Source organism: Elephas maximus, chromosome 5 (assembly GCF_024166365.1).
Source record: "Elephas maximus indicus isolate mEleMax1 chromosome 5, mEleMax1 primary haplotype, whole genome shotgun sequence".
Taxonomy (NCBI): domain Eukaryota; kingdom Metazoa; phylum Chordata; class Mammalia; order Proboscidea; family Elephantidae; genus Elephas; species Elephas maximus.
In genome coordinates, this window is record NC_064823.1 from 157601148 (window position 1) to 157623755 (window position 22608).

Here is a 22608-nt window from a genome sequence, read left to right on the forward strand (position 1 = left end):
TTCACCACAGAATGTAGTACAAGTTGTTCTCTCATGGAATTCGTTTTCTTGAGAATACACCTTGGAAACACTGTTCTGAATGACACTAGGGGGTACAGCATAAAATTGAAATGAACTCTTGTTGTTGTTGTTAGGTGCCATTGAGTCAGCTCCGACTCATAGCGACCTTATGTACTCTGTCCGGTCCTGCGCCATCCTTACAATCATTGCCATGTTCGAGCCTGTTGTTGCAGCCACTGTGTCAATCCATCTCTTTTGAGGATGGTTGAGGGTTGTTATGGATTGAATTGTGTCCCCTAAAAATGTGTGTCAACTTGGCTAGGCTGTAATTCCCAGTATTGTGTGGTTGTCCTCTATTGTGTGATCTGATGTGATTTTCCTATGTGTTGTAAATCCTAACCTCTGTGATGTTAATGAGGCAGGATTAGAGGCAGTTACGTTAATGAGGTAGGACAGAATCTACAGGATTAAGTTGTACCTTGAGTCAATCTCTTTTGAGATACAAAGGAGAGAAGCAAGCAGAGAGAAGGACTTCCTACCACAAAGAAAAAAGAGCGGGGAGCAGAGTGCATCCTTTGGACGTAGGGTCCCTGTGCTGAGAAGTTCTTACACAAGGGGAAGATTGATGACAAGGACCTTCCCCCAGAGCCGACAGAGGGAGAAAGCCTTCTCCTAGAGCTGGCACCCTGAATTTGGACATCTACCCTCCTAAACTGAGAGAACAGATTTCTCTTTGTTAAAACCAGGCACTTGTGGTATTTCTGTCATAGCAGCACTACATAACTCAAACAGGGTCTTCCTCTTTTGTGCTGACTGTCTACTTTACCAAACATGATGTCCTTCTCTAGGGACTGGTCCCTCATGATAACATGTCCAAAGTGCATGAAAAATGAAGTGAACTCTTAGTCATATTACAAATAAACGTTACCATGATATCAGTGAAAATGACTGTAAAAAAAAAAAAAAAAAAAAAAAATTTTTTTTTTTTAAATGACAGGGAACTCCAAAATTCTGCCTCTTCATGTAAAAAAACGAAAAATCTGGCAAAGCAAAAACTGTCAGAATCAGCTTTTTCAGAACTCTGGAAATTAACCAAAGGCTTGCAGCGACCCCAGGGAGCACTTATTAAGAACAATGGCTGCATGTCAGTAAAAACAATAACCTTTGTGTCATTTGACCTTACCCTAGTCCCATTCTCCACTTCCTAGCTCAGTGGTACCCTTGAAAATAACAACCCATATTCCTGGTAATGGAGGGACCAGAATGGAACTTGTCTTAGTTTTTCAGGGCCTCTGTAAAGATCAAAAATTATTTCTCACAGTTCTGGGACCTGAAAGTCCAACTGAGGGTCTTGGCCGTGTCAATTCCTTCTGTAGACCCCCCTCCTGGTTTCTGGTGGCTGCCAGCAATCCTTGGCCTTCCTTTGCTGCTTACAGATGCCATTGTTATGTGCCACCTCTCCTCCCCCTCTCTGTGTCATTCTCTTTTTGTAAGACACAACTCAGAAGGAATTAGGTCCCACCCTACTATAGTGTTGCTATGAGTCGGAATCGACTCGACGGCACTGGGTTTGGTTTTGGTTTGGTACTCTGGTATGACCATGTGTGACCCAACTGATAATGAAAGAAAAATTCTGTTTAATTAAAGAAGGTCACATTCACAGGTATGGGGTTGAAGACTTCAGTATATCTTTTTGGGGCACACAGTTCAATCCATAACAGGCCTTATCTACAAAGATTGTTCATTATTTGGCCTGCCCCTTGGCTCCCTGGAACAAGCTGGAAAAGCTTGTGTTTCTTTCACCTGACCCAGAACTTGCCCACTGCTAAAGCTGCTACCCAGGGGACATGTGAAAAAACATTTGCAGGCAAATGTTTCAGTCATTGCTGCATGACACAGTGGAGAACAGTTGGGGCAAACAATAGACTAAGCAAAAAGTTTGGCACGAAAGTCTGGAGAACACGATGCTTTAGAGTATAAGGACTTTGAAAGTTCTGACATATTCTAGGCAATCTAGAAGGACATGTGCATGCTAGGGCTGTGCATATTGTCAAGAAAGTCCTGAGAAGGCCAGAAGCTATCATCTCTGACTGACTTTGAGGATCTCTGCAAGGAGGAAGTGAAGGATAAGGCAGAGTTGCAAACTGCCTGGCTAAGCGGCGAAAGTGCGTTCTAACACACAGAGCCAGTCTGCAGACATTGAGGGATTATTGTTTCCAGTAGTTTAGGGAAGTCTCTTTGAGATTATTAGCTGACCACTAAGGTAATGGAAAAGATGTGTGGCAGGGTTGTATCCTTTCACCTTGCTTATTCAATCTGTATACTGAACAAATAATCTGAGAAGCTGGACTATATGAAGAAGAACATGACATCAGGATTGGAAGAAGACTCATTAACAATCTGCATTATGCAGATGACATAACCTTTCTAGCTGAAAATGAAGATGACTTGAAGCACTTACTGAGAAGGTCAAAGATTACAGCCTTCAGTCTGAATTACAGCTGAACATAAAGAAAATGAAAATCCTCACAACTGGACTAATGAACAACATCACGATAAATGGAGAAGAAATTGAAGTTGCCGATGACTTATTCTACTTGGATCAGAAATCCACACCAATGGAAGCAGCAGTCAAGAAATCAAATGATGTATTGCATTGGGCAAATCCACAGCAAAAGACCACTTTAAAGTTTTAAAAAGCAAAGATGTCACTTTGATGACTCCGGTGCATGTGACCCGAGCCCTGGTCTTTTCTGTTAGCTCCTATGCATGCAAAAGTTGCATAGTGGAAAAGGAAGACAGAAGAATTGATGTGTTTAAGTCGTGGTGTTAGTGAAGAATATTAAATATACCGTGGACTCCAGAAGAATGAACAAATCAATATTAGAAGAAATACAACTAGAATGCTCTTTAGAAGCGAGGGTAGAAAGACTTTGGCTCACTTATTTTGGACATATCATCAGGAAAGAACAATCACCAGAAAAGGACAGTGTGTTTGGTAAAGCAGAGGGTCAGCAAAAATGAGGGAAACCCTCAATGAGATGGATTGACACAATAGACATGACCATGAACTCAAACATATCAAGGATCATGAGAATGGCGGAGGACCAGGCATCATTTTATTCTATTACACATAAGGTCACCATGAGTTGGAGCCAACTTGATGGCAGCTAACAACGAAAACAAAGTAATGGAACAAAGACTTCAGTAGCAACACATGACAGAGAGTAGAAACTTTATAGAACTAGTAAAGAAAAGTCATTAAACAAACAAAAAACTACACTTACAGCAAGCTGCAGCAGCCACAAACCCTAAGAAGGGGGACCAATCTGATTTCCAGAGTTGCCACAGTATAATACTTAACACATTCTGTTTTCAACTAATAATTGTGAGGAATGAAAAAAAAAAAATCCAAGAAAGATAGTCCGTACACAGGAAAAGAGCAATCAATGGAAACTACCCCTGATTACATCAAGAGAATGGACTTTCTAGGCAAAGAATTTAATCAAGTATTTAAAATATGTTCAAAGAGCTAAAAGGAACTCATGCTGAAGAAAACCATGTTTATAGAACTAAAGGAAAATATGAAAACAATGTCTCACCAAACAATATCAGTAAGGAGGTAGACATTACAAAAAGGAGCCAAATAGAAATTTTGGAGTTCAGAAGTACAACTGAAATGAATAATTCATTAGAGGGTGTTATGGATTGAACTGTGTCCCCCCAAAATATGTGCCAACTTGGCTAGGCCATGATTCCCAGTATTGTGTGATTGTCCACCATTTTGTCATCTGATGTGATTTACTTATGTGTTGTAAATCCTACCTCTATGATGTTAATGTTCGATCAATTTCAGAATGTGCAGTTGGGAACAAAGAAGAAGGATCAGTAGGTGGAAAATATAGCCTTGGTGATAGAAATGATGCTGGAGGTCACATGATAGAATTTTGCAAGACCAACAACTTCTTCATTGCCAATACCTTTTTTTCAGCAACATAAACAGTGACCATACACGTGGACCTCCCCAGATGGAATACACAGGAATCAGATTGATTATATCTGTGGAAAGAGATGATGAAAAAGTTCAACCTCATTAGCTAGAACAAGGCCAGGGGCAGACTTTTGAAGAGACCATCACTTGCTCATATGCAAGTTCAAGTTAAAGCTGAAGAAAATCAGAACAGTTCCACAAGAGCCAGAGTATGACCTTGAGTATATCCCACCTGAATTTAGAGGCCATTTCAGGAATAGATTTCACACACTGAACAGTAATGACTGAAGACCAGACGATTTGTGGAATAACATCAAGGACATCATACATGAAGAAAGCAAAAGGTCATTAAAAAGACAGGAAAGAAAGAAAAGACCAAAACAGATGTCAGAAGAGACGCTGAAACTTGCTCTTAAACATCAAGTAGCTAAAGCAAAAGGAAGAAATGATGAAATAAAGTTGCTGAACAGAAGATTTCGAAGGACAACTCAAGGAGACAAAGTATTATAGTGACATGTGCAAAGACCTGGAGGTAGAAAAACCAAAAGGGAAGAACACACTTTCTATTTCTCAAGCTGAAAGAACTGAAGAAAAAGTTCAATTCTTGAGTTGCAGTACTGAAGGATTCTACGGGAAAAATATTAAACAACCCAGGATTCATTATAAGAATATGGAAGGAATACACGGAGTCACTATACCAAAAAGAGTTGGTTGACATTCAACCATTGATCAGGAACTGATGGTACTGAAGGAAGAAGGCCAAGCTGCACTGAAGACGTTTGTGAAAAACGAGGCTCTAAGAATTGATGGAATACCAACTGAGATGTTTCAGCAAACAGATGCAGCACTGGAAGTGCTCACTCGTCTATGCCAAGAAATTTGGAAGACAGCTACCTGACCAACTGACTGGAAGAGATCCATATTTATGCCTATTCCCATCAAAAGTGATCCAGCTGAATGTGGAAATTATCAAACAATATCATACACAAGTAAAATTTTGCTGGAAGTCATTCAAAAGCAGCTGATGCAGTATTTTGACAGGGAACTGCCAGAAATTCAAGCCAGATTCAGAGGAGGACATGGAACAAGGGATATCATTGCTGATGTCAGATGGATCCTGGCTGAAAGCAGAGAATACCAGAGAAATGTTTACCTGTGTTTTATTGACTTTGCAAGGGTATTTGACTGTGTGGATCATGACAAATTATTGGTAACATTTTGAAGAATGGGAATTCCAGAACACTTAATTGTGCTCATGAGGAACCTGTACATAGATCAGGAAGCAGTCATTAGAACAGAACAAGGGGATACCATGTGGTTTAAAGTCAGGAAAGTTGTGTGTCAGGGTTGTATCCTTTCACCATACTATTCAATCTGTATGCTGAGCAAATAATCTGAGAAGCTGGACTATAAGAAGAAGAAAGGGGCATCGAGATTGGAGGAAGACTCAGTAACAACCTATGCTTTGCAGATGACACAACCTTGCTTGCTGAAAGTGAAGAGAATTTGAAGCACTTACTGATAAAATCATAGACCGTGGCCTTCAGTATGTATTGCATTTCAACATAAAGACAACGGAAATCCTTACAACTAGACCAATAGGCTGTATCATGATAAATGGAGAAAAGATTGAGGTTTGTCAAGGATTTCATTTTACTTGGATCCACAGTCAGCACCCATGGAAGCAACAGTCAAGAAATCAAAAGATGCATTGCATTGGGCAAATCAGCTGCAAAAGACCTCTGTCAAGTGTTAAAGAGTAAAGATGTCACCTTTTGACTAAAGTGCACCTGACCCTAGCCGTTGTGTTTTCAGTTGCCCAATATGCATATGAAAGCTGGACAATGAATAAGGAAGACCGAAGAATCGATGCCTTTGAATCGTGGTGTTGGTGAATATACCGTGGACTGCCAAAAGAACAAACAAATCTGTCTTGGAGGAAGTACAAACAGAATGCTCCTTAGAAACAAGGATGGCAATATTATGTCTCACATACTTTGAACATATTTTCAGGAGGGATCAGTCTTTGCAGAAGGACATCATGCTGGGTAAAGTAGAGGGTCAGTGAAAAAGAGGATGACGCTCGATGAGATAGATTGATACAGTGGCTGCAACAATGGGCTCAAGCATAACAAGGATTGTGAGGACGGTGCAGGATAGGGCACTTCCCAAATGTGATGAAAAACATTAATCTATGCATCCAAGAAGCTGAATCAACTCCAAGTTGAATGAACTCTAAGAGATCCGCATCTAGACACATCACAATCAAACTGCCCAAAAGTAAACAAAAAGAGAATCTTGAAAGCATCAAGAGAGACGTGACTCATCAACTACAGTCATCCTCAATGAGATTAATGGCTTATTTCTCGTCAGAGACATGATGGTCAGAAGGCAGCGGGACAGTAAATTATAAGTGCTGAAGGAGAAAGAAACTATAAACCAGGAAATCTATAGTGGGTAAACCTGTCCTCCCAAAATGAAATTAAGACATTCTCAGACAAACAAAAACTGAGAAAGTTCATCACTAACAGACCTGCCCTAGGAGAAATGCTAGAGGGAGACGCTCAGGCTAAAATGAAAAGGAACTAGACAGTAACTCAAATCCACGTGAAGAAATAAAGAGCACCAGCACGAGTAACTACATTGGTAAATATATATAAAAAAAAAAAGTCAGTATAAATTGTATTTTTTGTTTGTAGCTCTTTTTTTTTCTATCTGATTTAAAACACAACTGCATAAAGCAATTATTATAAGTTTATGATGATGGACACACAATGTATAAAGATGAAATTTGTGACAATAACAGCATAAAGTGAGGAGGGAAAGGGGCAATACAGGAGTTAAGTTTTATATAAACAAAATGTGTTATATCCATACAATGGAATATTATTCAGCCATGAAAAGGAATGAAGTACTGCTATATGCTACAACATGCACGAATCTTGAAGACATTATGCTCAGTGAAAGAAATCAATCACAAAGTACCACAATGTATTATTTCATTTATGTGAAATGCCCAGAATAGGCAAATCCGTAGAGAAGAAAATAGATTTGTGTTTTTCAGGGGATGAGAGAAGGGAGAAATTAGGAGGGATTCCTCATAGATATGGGATTTCTTTTGGGTGGTGATGGAAGTTTTCTGGAATTAAATAGAAGTGTGGTTGCCCAACACTGTGATATACTAAAATCCAGTGAATTATACACTTTAAAATGGTGAATTTTATATATTTTGTGTTATTTAAATTATATCTCAATAAAATGTTGAAAAAATAAAGCAAAGTCAAAGACAAATCAAACATCAACAAAAAGACATGTTTATTTTATGTCCTCAGTGATTTATGAATCAAAGCGAAATCTTGGAGCAAGTCCCACCGTTAATGTATCCAGCATGCATTTACTGCACACCTGCTACCTGCAAGCCCCTGAGCTGCCCACCAAGAGGTGCAGAGATAAATTAGACTCTGCTTCTGCCTTGAGGAGCTCATCGTCTGGCAGGTACGGCAGATGTAAGGTGGCTCTAGTGGTATCGAAGGTGAGTGCCCTGTGGGGCTGAGTTCAGAGGGAAGTGACCAGCTGTGCCTGGGAGGGGAAGACCCTGGAATGAGGGTTAGAGTCATCTTCGCAAGGAGCGGACATCTTGCTGGGACTTAAAGCATCGGTAGGCATGGCCCGGAGGACTAGAGAGGACCTTATAGTCTGAGGACATTGAAGTGGTGTGGTTGGGGTCCAGACAGAGGAAGCCCAAGTGCAGGCTGGGAAGAGATCATGCCACCTCAGATGCCAGGCTGGGGCTTTGGTCTGTGACTGTATGCCAAGCTTAAGGTGATGTGGTTTGTTGTTGTTGTTGCTAGGTGCCGTCGAGTTGGTTCCGACTCATAGCAACCTTTTGCACAACAGAACAAAACACTGCCTGGTCCTGTACCATCCCCACAATCCTTGTTCTGCTTGATCCCATTGTTGCAGCCACTGTGTCAGTCCATCTTGTTGAGGGTCTTCCTCTTTTTCACTGACCTCTACTTTACCAAGCATGATGTCCTTCCCCAGGGACTGATCCCTCTGGATAACATGTCCAAAGTATGTGAGATGTAGTCTCGCCGTCCTTGTTTCTAAGAAGCATTCTGGCTATACTTCTTCCAACACAGATTTGTTTGGTCTTCTGACAGTCCGTGGTATATTCAATATTCTTCACCAACACCATAATTCAAAGGCATCAGTTCATCTTTGGTCTTCCTTATTCATTGTCCAGGTCTTGCACGCATATGAGGTGATTGAAAATATCATGGCTTGGAACAGACACACCTCAGTCCTCAAAATTATAACTTTGCTTTTTAACACTTGTTAGAGGTCTTTTGTAGCAGATTTGCTCAATGCTACATGTCATTTGGAAACCCTGGTGGCGTAGTGGTTAAGTGCTACGGCTGCTAACCAAAGGGTCGGCAGTTCGAATCCACCAGGCGCTCCTTGGAAACTCTATGGGGCAGTTCTAGTCTGTCCTATAGGGTCGCTATGAGTCGACGGCACTGGGTTTGGTTTTCCTTTTTTTGGTACATGTCATTTGGTCTCTTGACTGCTGCTTCCAGGGGCACTGATTGTGGATCCGAGAAGAATGAAATCCTTGACAACTTCAGTATTTTCTCTGTTTATCATGATGTCGCTTATTGGTCCAGTTGTGAGGATTTTTGTTTTCTTATGTTGAGGTGTAATCCATACTGAAGGCTGTAGTCACAGCAACACGCAAGCCACCACAGTACAACCAACTGGCAGATTCACGATGGATGTGGCTTTAAGAATATTAATAGAAATTGCATTCTAAAAGTAAAACAGATTTGTCCATTAAGCCATATTTATTGGTCTTTACTGGGTTCCAGGCCTTTTACTTGGTGTTAGGTAAGTGTTGGTAAGGGAAAGGGACATAGTCACTTCCCGAAATTCAAAACCAAACCCATTACCATTGTGTCAACTCTGCCTCATGTTGACCCCAAGTGTTTCAGAGTAGAGCTGTGCTCCACAGGGTTTTCCTGGCTATATAATCTTATATAGCACAGACCACTTGCACCACCTAGGGTCACTTCTCTAATGGCACTTTAATTGTGGTTATCAGAAGTCTGCATGGCAGCATGATTTATAATGGGGAAAATGTATTGCATGTTTCAATATCCAATGCTAATAAAATGGGTCAGTAAATTAGGGGCCACAGGATGATGGAATGTTATTAATCATTCAGAGTAATGCGTGTTAGTAATTTTGATAGATGTTCAAGATTTACGTGAAAAAGTAGGTTAAAGATATGAACAGAAAAAAGATTAAACCAAAAAAAGCCAAACCCCATTGCTGTTGAGTTGATTCCAACTCGTAGCGACCCTAAAGGACACAGATAACTGCCCCATAGGGTTTCCAAGGCTGTACATCTTTACAACAGACTGCCACATCTTTCTCCCACGGAGCGGCTTGAATCAGGGCTTCAAACTGGTTCATTCAGGTTTCAACCACTGCTGAGAATTTGCATTTCCACCCCAGATGTACTGAATCAGAATCTACATGTTAACAAGATCTCTAGGTGATCCTTATGTATGATAAATGTTGGGAACCATTACTTTACCAGTGGCTCTCAGAGCAGGTCCCTAACCAGCAGCATTAGCATCGCCTGGGAACTTGTTAGAAGTGCAAATTCTCAGCAGGGGTTTGGACTGGATCGAACCAGTTCGAAGCCCTGGTTCCAACTGCTGACCTTTCAGTTAGCAGCCAAGCACTTAACTACTTGTGCCGCCAGGGATTCTGTTGAAAAAGATTGCTGTCGGGAATTATACCGGCGAATTCATTGGGTGGTAGAATTATGAAGGATTTTTCATTGTCTTCTCTGGAATGGCCTGTATTTTTTATGTCAGGAAATATTTTCTACAGTAAGCGTGTGATACGACATAGTAAGAACACTGTTTGATAAATCTGTGGAATACCCTTAAGAAAGTGAACAGTTTGGGTCTGCACTGCAATATCCTTTTATAGTTTTCAGAGTTGGGATGAGAGGTGAAGAGAGTACTTTTCTTAGCACTTAAGATGTTTGTGCTTACCTGTTAAAATAGTAATAACAAGACATTCTCCTTTCTCAGCAGGGTTAGCTACTTGTAACGCGGCAGACCAGCAGGCAAGCAGCATTTCTGCTTCCCACTGTCAGTAGTGACCATGTACTCCAGGAAAACTGATCTCCAGGCTTTCTTCCCTCCAGATGGCATTTTGACAACAAAGATAAAACATTCACCCAGTCACAGCACACATCCGGTGTAATTAGGCTCCCTCTTCTCACCCTGGATCTGTTGGAGGGACAGCTTTATTTTTAGATCGTCACTTTGAGTTGCAGGAGTGCCTTTTACCAGGCTATAAGCCTTCGTGGTGTTTGGTCTGGTGGTTTTTAGAAACTTGCCGTCTATGCTACCTACTGAAGCTGGTTGGGACACTCTTGTGGGCAGGCGGTGGGGAGGCCTACAGGTGTCTCAGCCTATGCTCAAAGACTGCCCCGCCATTGCAGATGGGGACTTCCGTCCTACCATATAAGGAGCTGAGTTACTCCCAGTGGGCCACATGTTGTTGTTGTTAGCTGCCATTGAGTTGGACCCTAACTCAATGGCAACCCCGTGCACAATGGAATGAAACGCTGCTTGGTCGGTTGTGGATCATATTATTGTGATCCACAGGGTTCTCACTGACTGATTTTTAGAAGTGGATTGCAAGGTGTTATGGATTAAATTGTGTCCCCCCAAAGTGTGTATCAACTTGGCTAGGCCATGATTCCCAGTATGGTGTGGTTGTCCACCATTTTGTGATCTGATGTGATTATCCTAAGTGTCATAAATCCTAACCTCTATGATGTTAATGAGCCAGGATTAGAGGCAGTTATGTTAATGAGGCAGGACTCAATCTACATGACTAGGTTATATCTCTTTTGAGTCATTCTCTTTTGGAAGATAAAAAAGAGAAGCTAGCAGAGAGGAGAGAGACCTCATGCCACTAAGCAAGAAGCACCAGGAACAGAGCACATCCTTTGGACCCGGGGTCCCTGTGCTGAGATGCTCCTAGACCAGGGGAATATTAATGACAAGGACCTTCCCCCAAAACTGACAGAGACAGAAAGCCTTCCCTGGGAGCTGGCTCCCTGAATTCGGACTTCTGGCCTCCTAGACTGTGAGAGAATAAATTTCTGTTTATTAAAGTCATCAACTTGTGGCATTTATGTTATAGCAGCACTAGATAACTAAGACACCAGGCCTTTCTTCTTAGTCTGTCTAAGTCTGGAAGCTCTGCTGAAACTTGTTCAGCGTCATAGTACTGTGCAAGCTCCCACTGACAGACAGGCGGTGGCTGTGCCTGAGGTGCCTCGGCCAGGAATCGAACCCAAGTCTCCTGCGTGGACGATGAGAATGCTACCACTAAACCACCAGTGCCTCACCAGGGACAGGATTTGTGCATTCAAATTGTGGTGTTGGCAAAGAATATTGACTGTATTGTGTACTTCCAGAAGGGTGAGCAAATATTAACATAAGAAACCCGTTGCTCTTGAGTCAATTCCAACTCATAGTGACCTTATAGGACAGAGTAGAACTGCCCCATAGAGTTTCCAAGGAGCCCCTGGTGGATTCAAACTGCTGACCTTTTGGTTAGCAGCTGAACAATTAACCAGTGCATCACCAGGGCTCCATTAACCTATTAATGACTAATACCTATTTAAATGATGTTGGCTGTTCGCAAAGGGGAAAAGGGCTAACATTTATTGAACTTCTACGCATTCAATCCTAGTGACCCTAGGAGTTAAGAGCTTTTATTCTCACTTTACAGAAGAGAAAATTAACACTGAGAAAATAAGTAATTTACCCAGCTTGTATTGAATATTGATTATACCATGGGCTGCCCAAAGAATGAACAAATCTGGCTTGGAAGAAGTACAGCCAGAATGCTCCTTAGACGTAAGGATGGCAAGACTTCATCTCACATACTTTGGACATGTTATCAGGAGGGGCCAGTTCCAGGAGAAGGTCATCATGCTTGGCAAAGTAGAGGGTCAGTGAAAAAGAGGAAGACCCTCAAGCAGATGGATTCACACAGTGTCTGCAACAATGGGCTCAAGCATAAAAATGATTGTGAGGATGGTGCAGGACCGGGCAGTGTTTCATTCTCTTGTACATAGGGTAACTATGAGTCGGAACCAACTCAACAGCACCTAACAACAGCACCAACCCAGCTCCTAAGTGGCAGAGCTGGGATTTGAACTCAAATCAGTTCAGATCTAAAAACTATGTTTCGTCTTCTTGTCCTGCTGAGGCTTTATGTATGTGAAATCTCACTTAATCAAATTGGGGGTTTGCCCATGGTATTTTTATTGTGGGATGGTAAAGGGAACATGAAAAGTGTTATTGCACTAACTAGGGAAGCCTTTGAACCTGTTCCCGTCAAGTCAGTCCTACTCCTGGTGACCCCATGTGTGTCAGAGTGAACTGTGCTCCCCAGTTTTTTAGTGCCTGATTTTTCAGACGTGGATTGCCAGGCCCTTCTTCCAAGGCACCTCTGGGTAGACTCCAACCTCCAACCTTTCAGTTAGCAGCCAAGCACGTTAACCATCTGTACCACCAGTGAAAGCTGGGCAAGGAAAAGGAAGGCAGAAGAAGAATTCGTGCATCAAATTGTGGTGTTGGCAAAAAATATTGAATATACGGTGTACTTCCAGAAGAATGAACACATCAGTCTTAGCAGAAATACAACCAGAATGCCCCTTAGAAGTGAGGATAGCAAGGCTTTGGCTCACTTACTTGGCTATGTCATCAGGAAAGACCAATAACTAGAAGAGAACTTAGTCTGGTTCTCTAGAGGCGCAAACCCAGTGAAACGTATATGGGTATGTATGGAGAAATTTACTTCAGGGAAATGGCTTATGTAGTTGTGAGGAAACGGCTCATGCAGCTGAGGGGGTTGGCAAGTCCCAAATCCGTGGGCCATACAACAGGCCGATGACTTCCACTGGCTCACATGATTGCGTGAGTTGACGAACCCAAAATCTGCAGGTCAAGTGACAGGCTGGAGGCGCCTGCTGGCTTACGTCCCAGGAGCTGGGGTCAGACACTGAGAAGGTTGCAGGGTCGGAAAGAGAGCAAGCTTTGCCAGAACATTCGTTTATATCGTGGATGCAGACCACACCCTCAAGGAAACTCCTCTTCCAACTGATTGGCTGTTCACATCAGATCACAAGTGGGAGGTGATACATTGTATCTGCCAAACCACTGAGGATTATAGCCTAGCCGAGTTGACATGTGACATTAACCATCACACAAACATAAACCAGAGGATCAGCGAAATTGGAGGAACCCTCAATGAGATGAATTGACACAAGAGCCGCAATAACGGACTCAGACATGCAACAATCACGAGCGCGGCGCAGGACCGTGTAAAGTTTATTCGGTTACACGTAATGTTGCTTTGAATTGGAGCCTACTGGATATCGCTGACAACAGCATCAGGGAAGCCTGTCAGGTTTCTGCCTGAGGTGGGTGTGGATACACCCCATCAGTGTTTTTTGAATGAGTGAATGACGTACATATAAATACTTCAAGTGCACGGGCTGTGACAGTGATACCAATGCTACTTCAGTTATTGCTCCTAAAATGGGCCAACTCTTCCTTAACAGTTGGTGGAGCGGAAATGAAGCTAGCTGACACATTTCTTGCTCGAGAGAGCATACCACCTTCATCTGGAAGGATGTGGAATATCTATACACCCTCAAGGAGAGTCTGCTCTTCCCCGACTGTGAGGGTCTTGCCAAGCATCCCCCTATCTTGCCAGCTGTGTGTTTCCATGGGTGCTTTGCTGTATTACTCCACATATATTACTCATGAAACAGCACGACCTAGGGATCAAGTACACCCCTGGAGTTAATACCAAAAAAAACAGTTGCCATCAAGTTGATTCCAGCTCATGGCAACCCCGTGTATGTCAGAGTAGAACAGTGCACCATAGGGCTTTCAGTGGTTGGTTTTCTGGAAGCACATTGCCAGGCCTTTCTTCTGAGGTGCCTTTGGGTGGACTGGAACCTCTGACCTTTCTTTAGCAGCTGAGCACATTAACCTTTTGTACCCTTCAGGGGCTCTGGGGCTAATACACTATCCAGTATCTCTTTGGCTGAGGACCAGGGCCACTTCCTGGTTACAAAACCCCGCATTAACAGGAGAGAGTGGGTTGAAATGCTGTCCTACGATAAGGATTTGAAATAGACCCCATGGGCCACACACCTAGAGTGTGCCATTTACTTCTGACAATAATTCTAACCCCATTTTCAGATGAGGTGACCGAGGCTTTCCAAATGAATAACTCACTTAAGGCCTCCCTAGCTACTAGGTGGTGGGCCAGAATTCTCTCCTCCATCTTTTGGATTCAGAGCCCGTGCACTCTTTTGGTCCCAGTTTGCTCTTCCTTTTATACCTGTTTCTCATTAGGAACAGCACCGTCTGTTGTACTGTGGTGGCTTGCCTGTTGCTGCGGTGCTAGAAGCTGTATCACAGGATTCCAAACACCAGCAGAGTCGCCATTGGTAGGTAGGTTTCGGCAGAGCTTCCAGACTAAGACAGGCTAAGAAGAAAGGCCTGGAGATCTACTTCTAAAAATTAGACAATGAAAACCTTGTGGATCACAACAGAACATTGTCTGACTCACTTGTCTTGGACACATCATCAGGTGATCAATTGCTAGAGGAAGAGGACATCGTGTTTGCAAAGTAGGGGGCCAGCAAGGGTGAGGAAGACCTTCGGTGAGATGCACTAGCACAATAGTCACAACAGTGAACTTGAACATGCCGGTGATCATGAGGATGATGCCGGACTGGGCAACATTTTGTTCTGTTGTACATGAGGTTGCCGAGCAAGAGTTGACTTGATGGCAACTATCTGTCTGTCTGTCTGTCCGTCCATCCAACTGTCCATCTGTCCATCCATCCATCCATCCATCCATCCATCCATCCATCCATCCATCCATCCATCCATCCATCCATCCATCCATCCATCCATCCATCCATCCATCCATCCATCCATCCATCCATCCATCCATCCATCCATCCATCCATCCATCCATCCATCCATCCATCCATCCATCCATCCATCCATCCATCCATCCATCCATCCATCCACGCATCCACCCATCCACCCATCCACCCACCTATCCATCACCCTTCTATCTCATTAAAAGTGTAGTTATGTACCCCAGTAAGTCAATGGTACAGGGTGAGGTGCAACACATTCCTGCTGTTATGTGACTCTGGGACCCACAGAAAGAAGATGCCACCAGATTCAGCATCCACCAGGCATGTATTGAGCACCTACTGTATGAAAATAGCTTGTACTAATTTCCTATTGTGGCTATAACAAATGACCACAAACTTATGGCTTAACACAACTCAAATTTATCTCCTTGCAGATCTGGGGATCAGAAGTCTGAAATGAGTTGTCAGGGCTGTGTTCCTTCTGGAGGCTCTAGGGGAGAACCCTTTTCCATGCCTTTTGCAGGTTCCAAAGGCTGCCTAACTTCCTTGGCTTGTGGCTCCTTCCTTGTTCAAAGCCAGCAATGGCCAGCCGAGTCCTTCTCACATAGCATCATTCTGACACTGACTCTTCTGCCACCCTCATCCACACTGAAGCGTCCTTGTGATTACATTGGGTCCACCCAGATCGTTCAGACAGCCTCCCTATTTTAAGTCAGCTGGTTAGCAACCTTAATTCCCCTTTGCTGTGTAACCTAACGTTCACAGGTTCTAGGGATTAGGGTATGAATATATTGGGGGGACCAATATTCTGCCTGTTACAGAAGGAAGAAACTGAATTGGGGAACACGTGAATTTGGGCCTCCGCTCACAAGAAATGTTGCAGTCTGGTGTGTGTGTGCATGTGTGCATGTTCATGGCTGAGGAGTCAAGGTGGGCTGGGAAAAGTGGCAGGACAGGGTTGTATCAATGATTTAGAGGGAGTGAGGGGAGGAAGAGACTGCTTCAGATTTCGGGTGTGGGGGTTTGGGAAAGGCTTTGTGGAGGCAGTGGGCTGTGAACTTGGCCTTTAAGGATGGATAGGGTTTCAAAGAGTAAATTTGGTCAGGAGAACATTCTGGGCAAAGGGACTGGCCCAGGAGCACAGGTACTGACAGCAGGGTGGTGCTGTACTAGGAATATGTACGTGGGGTCCCAGCTCTGCGGCCTTGGGGTCCAGCAGGCCACAGGTGTGACAGGAGCTCCCTTTCCACTCATGTAAGTACCCATGTTTCCAGGACGGATCAGCAGCCCGAGCTAGCAGCCACCACCTAGCTCCAGAAATGGCTGCCCTGCGGGAACTTGTGCCTGCGTGGCCAGCTTGTTCTTGCAAACAAGCCAGATATCTGGATTTTTATGTCAAGTGTTCAGATTTTAAATGTTGATGTCTTGTTTTGTTCTTTTTAACACCAAGTAGGCCAGATAGCAAACAGAGTGTCTCCATTTCTAACCTCTGATGGGAGGCACAGAGAGACTGAGTGACTTACTGAAGGTTACACAGCTGGAAAGCAGCAAAGCCAACACAGTCAGTGAACGTGGGGTCTGTGTATTATACTGGAAATGAGCTGGCATAGTGTGCATGCCCTGAGAGGCAGATGTGCTCCCATCACTGGGTCACTGGAAGTGTTCAAACTGAGAGAAGATGGTCACTGATCAGAGACAGTTTTCATGGTAGGAGCACTGATGCAAGAGGACAGGGTTTCTTTTAGCCCTTGGATACTGTGATCCATGCACATCTCCTGTGTCTAATCTCTCTTCTTTAATGAAGAAGTGATTAGGTTTAGGACCCACCCTACTCTGGTATGGCCTCATTAACATAACAAAGGAAACCCCCTACTTCCAAACAGGGTCATATTCACAGATACAAGGGTTAGGATTTCACCGCCTGTATTGAGGGACCCAATTCAATCCCTAACTCTCAGAGCTGCATTCCAGCCCAGTCTCTGAGTATGACTCCCAAGAAATCTACATCCCAGAGTGACAGAGAAGAGGTGAAACCCCAAAAGCTGGCTCTCAGGGAGAAGGTTGTGGCTTCCCAGGAGGGTCTGCATTTGTCCACGGTGGGAGATTTTGGTACATTCCTTCAGGAGCTGGTGACTGCATTTCTTCCTCTGGAAAAGAGAGAGGGAGGAAGGGAGAAAGGAAGGGAGAAGAGAGGGGAAAGAAGAACAAGAAAAAGAGGAAGGAGGAGAGAAAGAAGACAAGGAAGAAGGGGGTTTGAGGAGGAGAAAGAAGAAGCTGAAGACAAAGAAAAAAAAAAACAAAATTCTCTCTTTGTCAATGATAAAATAAAGGGCATTTGGCTCACAAAAAGGGGGGTGGATAATTAAGACTGTTGGTAATAAGAAAGTCCACTGGAAGTTTGTAATTTTTTTCAAGAACGGAACAAGAGAAATTATTCTTTGAGTATTATCTCTGATACAATAGGAAGTTTTTCCCGTCTTACACCCCAACTGCAGACTATAATGACTTAGTCTTCTGCAAGACCCTTTTCTTTTCTTTTTTTTTTTCTTTAATACAAAGAGCTTCTTTAATTTTCATTTCCGCCCTCTGGGGTGGAATAACAGGCTGTGCAGTAATAAAACTGCAACCGAGATTCCCATCTAATGTGAATTGTTGTAGCTGCACATTTAGGAGCGTGTTTTCCAAGCAAATGTACCATGTAAGTAAAATTCAATTCAGAAAACATTTCCTGTTCAGTGCTGGGTGGTGGTGAAAATCCAGGCCCTCAGGTAAAGCGTTTGACTACTAGCTGCAAGGTTGGTGGTTTGAACTCAGCCAGAAGTGCCTCAGAAGACAGGCCTGGCAATCTGCTTCCGAAAGGCCACAATGAAAACTTTATGGAGTACAGTTCTACTCTGACACACGTGGGGTCGCCACGAATTGGAATCGACTCAATGGCAGCCAACAGCAAGTAAAACAGTCCTGAGTTCAATCATTTGATAGATATTTATCGATAAATTAACCTTTTAGTGTGCCTGGATCTCCCCGTTTTTCCACTTAAGACATCAGTGCCAATACCATTTGGTGCTGAGTCAGCATGTGTGTCAGAGTAGAGCTGTGCTCCGTAGGGTTTAAAAAAAAATTATTTCTTAAGTTTTATTCATAGTAACCATCAAGGGAATTGTGGTGGTGGGGGACAGATGAGGGAATATTTTGTGTAAAAAGTTACTGTCTTATAAAGTCTTTCCTTTGGATGTTTTTGTCCTTATTGTACTTTTCTGTGATATTTGCTCAGCTTATAGTCCAACTTTTTTTTTCCTACCTCTGCTTACCTGTGCCTAGTTTCCAAGAGTTCTTTTGTACCCTCTCAATGTTCCTTTTAAAAATATCGGTATGTAATTTTATTTATTTCGTTGAGAATATACACAGCAAGACATACGCCAATTCCGCAGTGTCTACATCGTACCATTTAGTGACATTGATTACATTCTTCGGGTTGTGTAACCATTCCCACCCCCCTTTTCTGAGTTGTTCCTCCCCCATTAACATAAACTCCCTGCCCCCTAAGGCTCCTATCTCATCTTTTCAGTCGCTGTTGTCAATTTGATCCCGTAGAGATAGTTCTTCAAAGAGTATATAATGCTCAAGGCAGACATTTTTTACTAAGCTAGACTATTGTTTGGTTTTATGAAGACTTCAGCGGGTATTTTTTGGTTTAAGGTTTAAAGATTATCTCAGAGCAATAGTTTCAGGGGTTTCGTTAGAGTTTTCAGGGGCTGATGTTTTAGAAGTAGATCTCCAGGCCTTCCCTCTGACGCACCTCTGGGTAGGCTAACTTTCAACCTTTTAGTTAACATCTAAGCGCTTAACTGTTTGCACCACTCAGGGACTTCTCCCATTAAGATCGTGTCCCTTTTTATTCTCAGAGTGTCCTGGCTAGAACAATAAAGTACGTGGTCATGCCATTTTTCCCAACTCTGTGCCAGGCACCGCCCTCCATCTAGAGGTGAGGGATGAACAAGGCAGACACGATCTCTGTCCTTTCCTGGTTTAATCTCCTAGCTTTGTGACGGAAGCCCTGGTGGCATAGAGGTTAAGAGCTACGGCTGCTAACCAAAAGGTCGGCAGTTCAGATCCACCACGTGCTCCTTGGAAACGCTATGGGGCAGCTCTGCTCTGTCCTGTAGGGTCACTATGAGAGGAAATCAACTTGGCGGTAATGGGTTTAGCTTTGTGACCCTGGGCAAGTTACTTTGCGTCATTGTGCCTTAGTTTCCTTTTTTTTTAAGAGGCAGCTAATTGTAATTGTATGTACCTTGCATATATGGCTGTCATTCTTAGTGCCATTGAATTGAATCTGGACACGGTGACCTTATGTATAACAGAACTAAATATTGCCTGGTCTTGCATCATCCTTAATTATCTTTGGTATGTTTGAGTACATCATTGCGGCTGTCTTGTCAGTCCATGTCATTGAAGGTCTCCCTCGTTTTTGCTGACCCTCTGCTTTACCAAACATGATGTCCTTTTCTAGCAATTGATGTTTCCTGATGACATGTCCAAAGTGAGCAAGATGATGTCTCACCATCCTCGCTTCTAAGGAGCAGCCTGGTTGCATTTCTTCCAAGACCGATCACATCGTTGTCATGAGGATTGGATGATCTATCTCTAGCAAGATGTACAGCAGGATCCCTGGCACGAGAGGGCCCTGGATACATGTCGGCCATCAATGTTAGTTATCATTCTTCTGAATGGAGGAGGAGGTGTCCGGGACAGTGAGTGGGGGAGAGAAAGCCTCCTAAGGCCTCTTCCCATGGGTCTGCAATTGACCAGCAAAGGAGACAGCAACACACACAAAAACTGATAGAGAATCCAAGGGCATTTTTTATTCATCTATTTATTAACAAGGAATTTAGCTGTTTCATACCAAATGCTTCCAGGCTCTGAACTGAGTTTTGGGGATTCACTGGTGTATAAGAAATAGTTCCCACTATTCAGGAGCCTAGAGCTGTATCGCAATATGGCGGGACATTGCTGTGATGGGGGGTATGAGCTAAGTGAGCACAAAGGACAGTCTCTGGTTTAGCTGGGATTAGAGAGGCCTTCCCAGAGGATCGGTGTCAGGGCAGATGTAGCTGGATGAGCCGGGTTCATTTACAGAGTGAGATGTATCACCACCCCCGCCACCTGGCTAGCATTCCTGTAGGGCCAGCTGCTTCCTCGTCCTCAGATATGGGTCCTCTCTGTCTTAGTTTGCTTGTGATGCCATAACACAAATACCACAAGTGGGCTTTAAAGAACACAAATTTATTTTCTTAGAGTTTCGGAGACTTGAAGTCCAAATCAGAGTTCTGGCCACGTCAAATCTTTCTACGGGCCTCTCTCCTAGTTTCTGGAGTCTGCCAGGGAGCCTTCCCATTCCTGGGCTTGTAGACACATCTGTATCCATTGTCTGTCTTCCTCCGTGGGTATCTCTGTATCTCTTCTGCTCTTTTTATTACTCAGAAGTTATTAGGCTTAGGACCCACAATACTCTGTTATGATCTCATTAACATAACAAAGGAAATTTCCTATTTCCCAACAGGGTCATTGTGATGGTTAAAGTTGTGTTTCAACTTGGCTGGGCTGTGATTCTCAGTGGTTTGGCGGTTGCGTGATGTTGTGATCACTTCCATGATGGGATTTGCTGTGAGTAGCCAATCAATTGAAAGGGGGTGTCTTTGGATATGTGGCCTGCATCAAATATAAGTGGACATTCTGGCAAGGCTTGGGGGCTTTTGCTAGGTCTAGAGCCTCCAGCTGACTCCTGTTTGTCCAAAAGTCAGTTCAGACTTGAGTTAGAAGCTTACCTGTGGTCTTACCTGCTGATCTTGGGATTCCTCGATCTTCTCAGCCTGTGAGCAAGAGCCCTGCTCTCTGACCTGCCAGTCTTGGGTTCAACAGCCTCTGTGGCTACATGAATCAGGAGAAGCTTCTGTCCTGACCCACGGACTTGGAACATTGCAGCCTGTACAACTGTGTGAGCCATTTCCTTGATACTAATCTCTCTCTATGTATTTCTCTACCCTTTACTGTTCTTGCTTCTCTAAAGAACCCAGACAAAGACACTCATATTCACAGATACAAGGGTTAGGATTTCAACACATATTTTGGAGACACAATTCAGCCTATAACTCTCTGAGCTGCATTCCAGCCAAGGCCCTGAGTGTGACTCCAAGAAATCTTCATCCGGTGTGACTAAGTAAAGGCTCAGAGAAAAAGAGGGAGACCCTCAAGGAGATGGGTTGACACAGTGGTTGCAGCAGTGGGCTCAGGCATAGCAATGGTTGTGAGGATGGTGCAGACTGGGCGACATTTAGTTCCGTTGTCCATGGGGTCACCTGTGAGCTGGAGCTGACTCCACGGCACCTAACTGCAACAACAATTTTCCGAAGTCTATCAGCAGGCCTTTAGTCTCAGTCGGTGATACCTGTAAACTCCCCTGAAACCTGCCCGCCGCGGGTGACTCTGCTGGTGTCTGAAATACTGGTGGCAGAGCTTCCAGCATCATAGCCACACAGGTGCCACCGCAGTAGGACAGACTGACAGACGAGCGAACTTACCTCACACATTCCCATTCGAGTTTTCATACATTTGCCTAATGTTACGCAACCCAAAGTAATAATCCTGTTTTTAAACTCGACAGAAACGAGATGAGCTCCTTCCACATCTCGCTGTTCTCATGCACCGTTGTTCTTTACACTTGTTCACATGATGCAGTTTATTTATTTTAACTGCCTACAGCATTCCCTGTGATTACGACACAATTTATTGGTGCATTCGCTCGGTGATGACATATGTGAACGTTCTGCTTTGGGTTTCTTCATGCACATCCATGGACGTTTCTGTAGGACATGTAACAGGATATGCATGGAGAAACAGTGGAATTGCTGGGTCACAGGGTTTGCCCAACTCAGAAGGGTAATTTGGACTTCCACCTCCAATTTCCGATAGTTCCTGTTTTCTAGTACCCAAGCCAACACTTGGTATCATCAGATTTATTTATTTATGCCAATATTTGTTGTTAGGCGCTATCTGGTCGGTTCCAGCTTATAGAGATCCTATATGCAACAGCCAGGAACCTCTATGGGGCAGTTCTACTCTGCCCTATAGGGTCGCTATGAGTCAGAATCAACTTGATGGCAGCGGGTTTTTTTTATATACAACAGAATGAAAAACTGCTTTGTCCTGTGCCATCCTCGTAATCGTTGCTATGCTTGAGCCCATTGTTTCAGCCACTATGTCAATCCGCATCTAGTTGGGAGTCTTCTTCTTTCACAGACCCTCTACTTTACCAAGCATGATGTCCTTCTCCAGGGACTGGCCCTTTCTGATAACATGTCTGAAGTACGTGACAAGAAGTCTCGCCATCCTTGCTTCTAAGGAACATTCTGGCTGTGCTTCTTCCAAGACAGATTTGTTGGCTCTACTGGCAGTCCCTGTATATTCAGTATTCTTCCCCAACACCATAATTCAAAGGCATCAATTCTTTTTCATTGACCAGCTTTCCCATGGATATGAGGCAATTGAAAATACCATGGCTTGGGTCAGACACACCTTAGTCTTCAAAGTGACATCTTTACCAATA

At 43.5% G+C, this 22608-nt stretch overlaps 1 protein-coding gene across 2 annotated transcripts in view; it reads left to right on the forward strand.

Moving 5' to 3' along the window:
• STK32B (serine/threonine kinase 32B) overlaps positions 1-22608 on the forward strand; it is a 489957-nt gene that overhangs the window by 47877 nt on the left and 419472 nt on the right. The window lies entirely within an intron of this gene.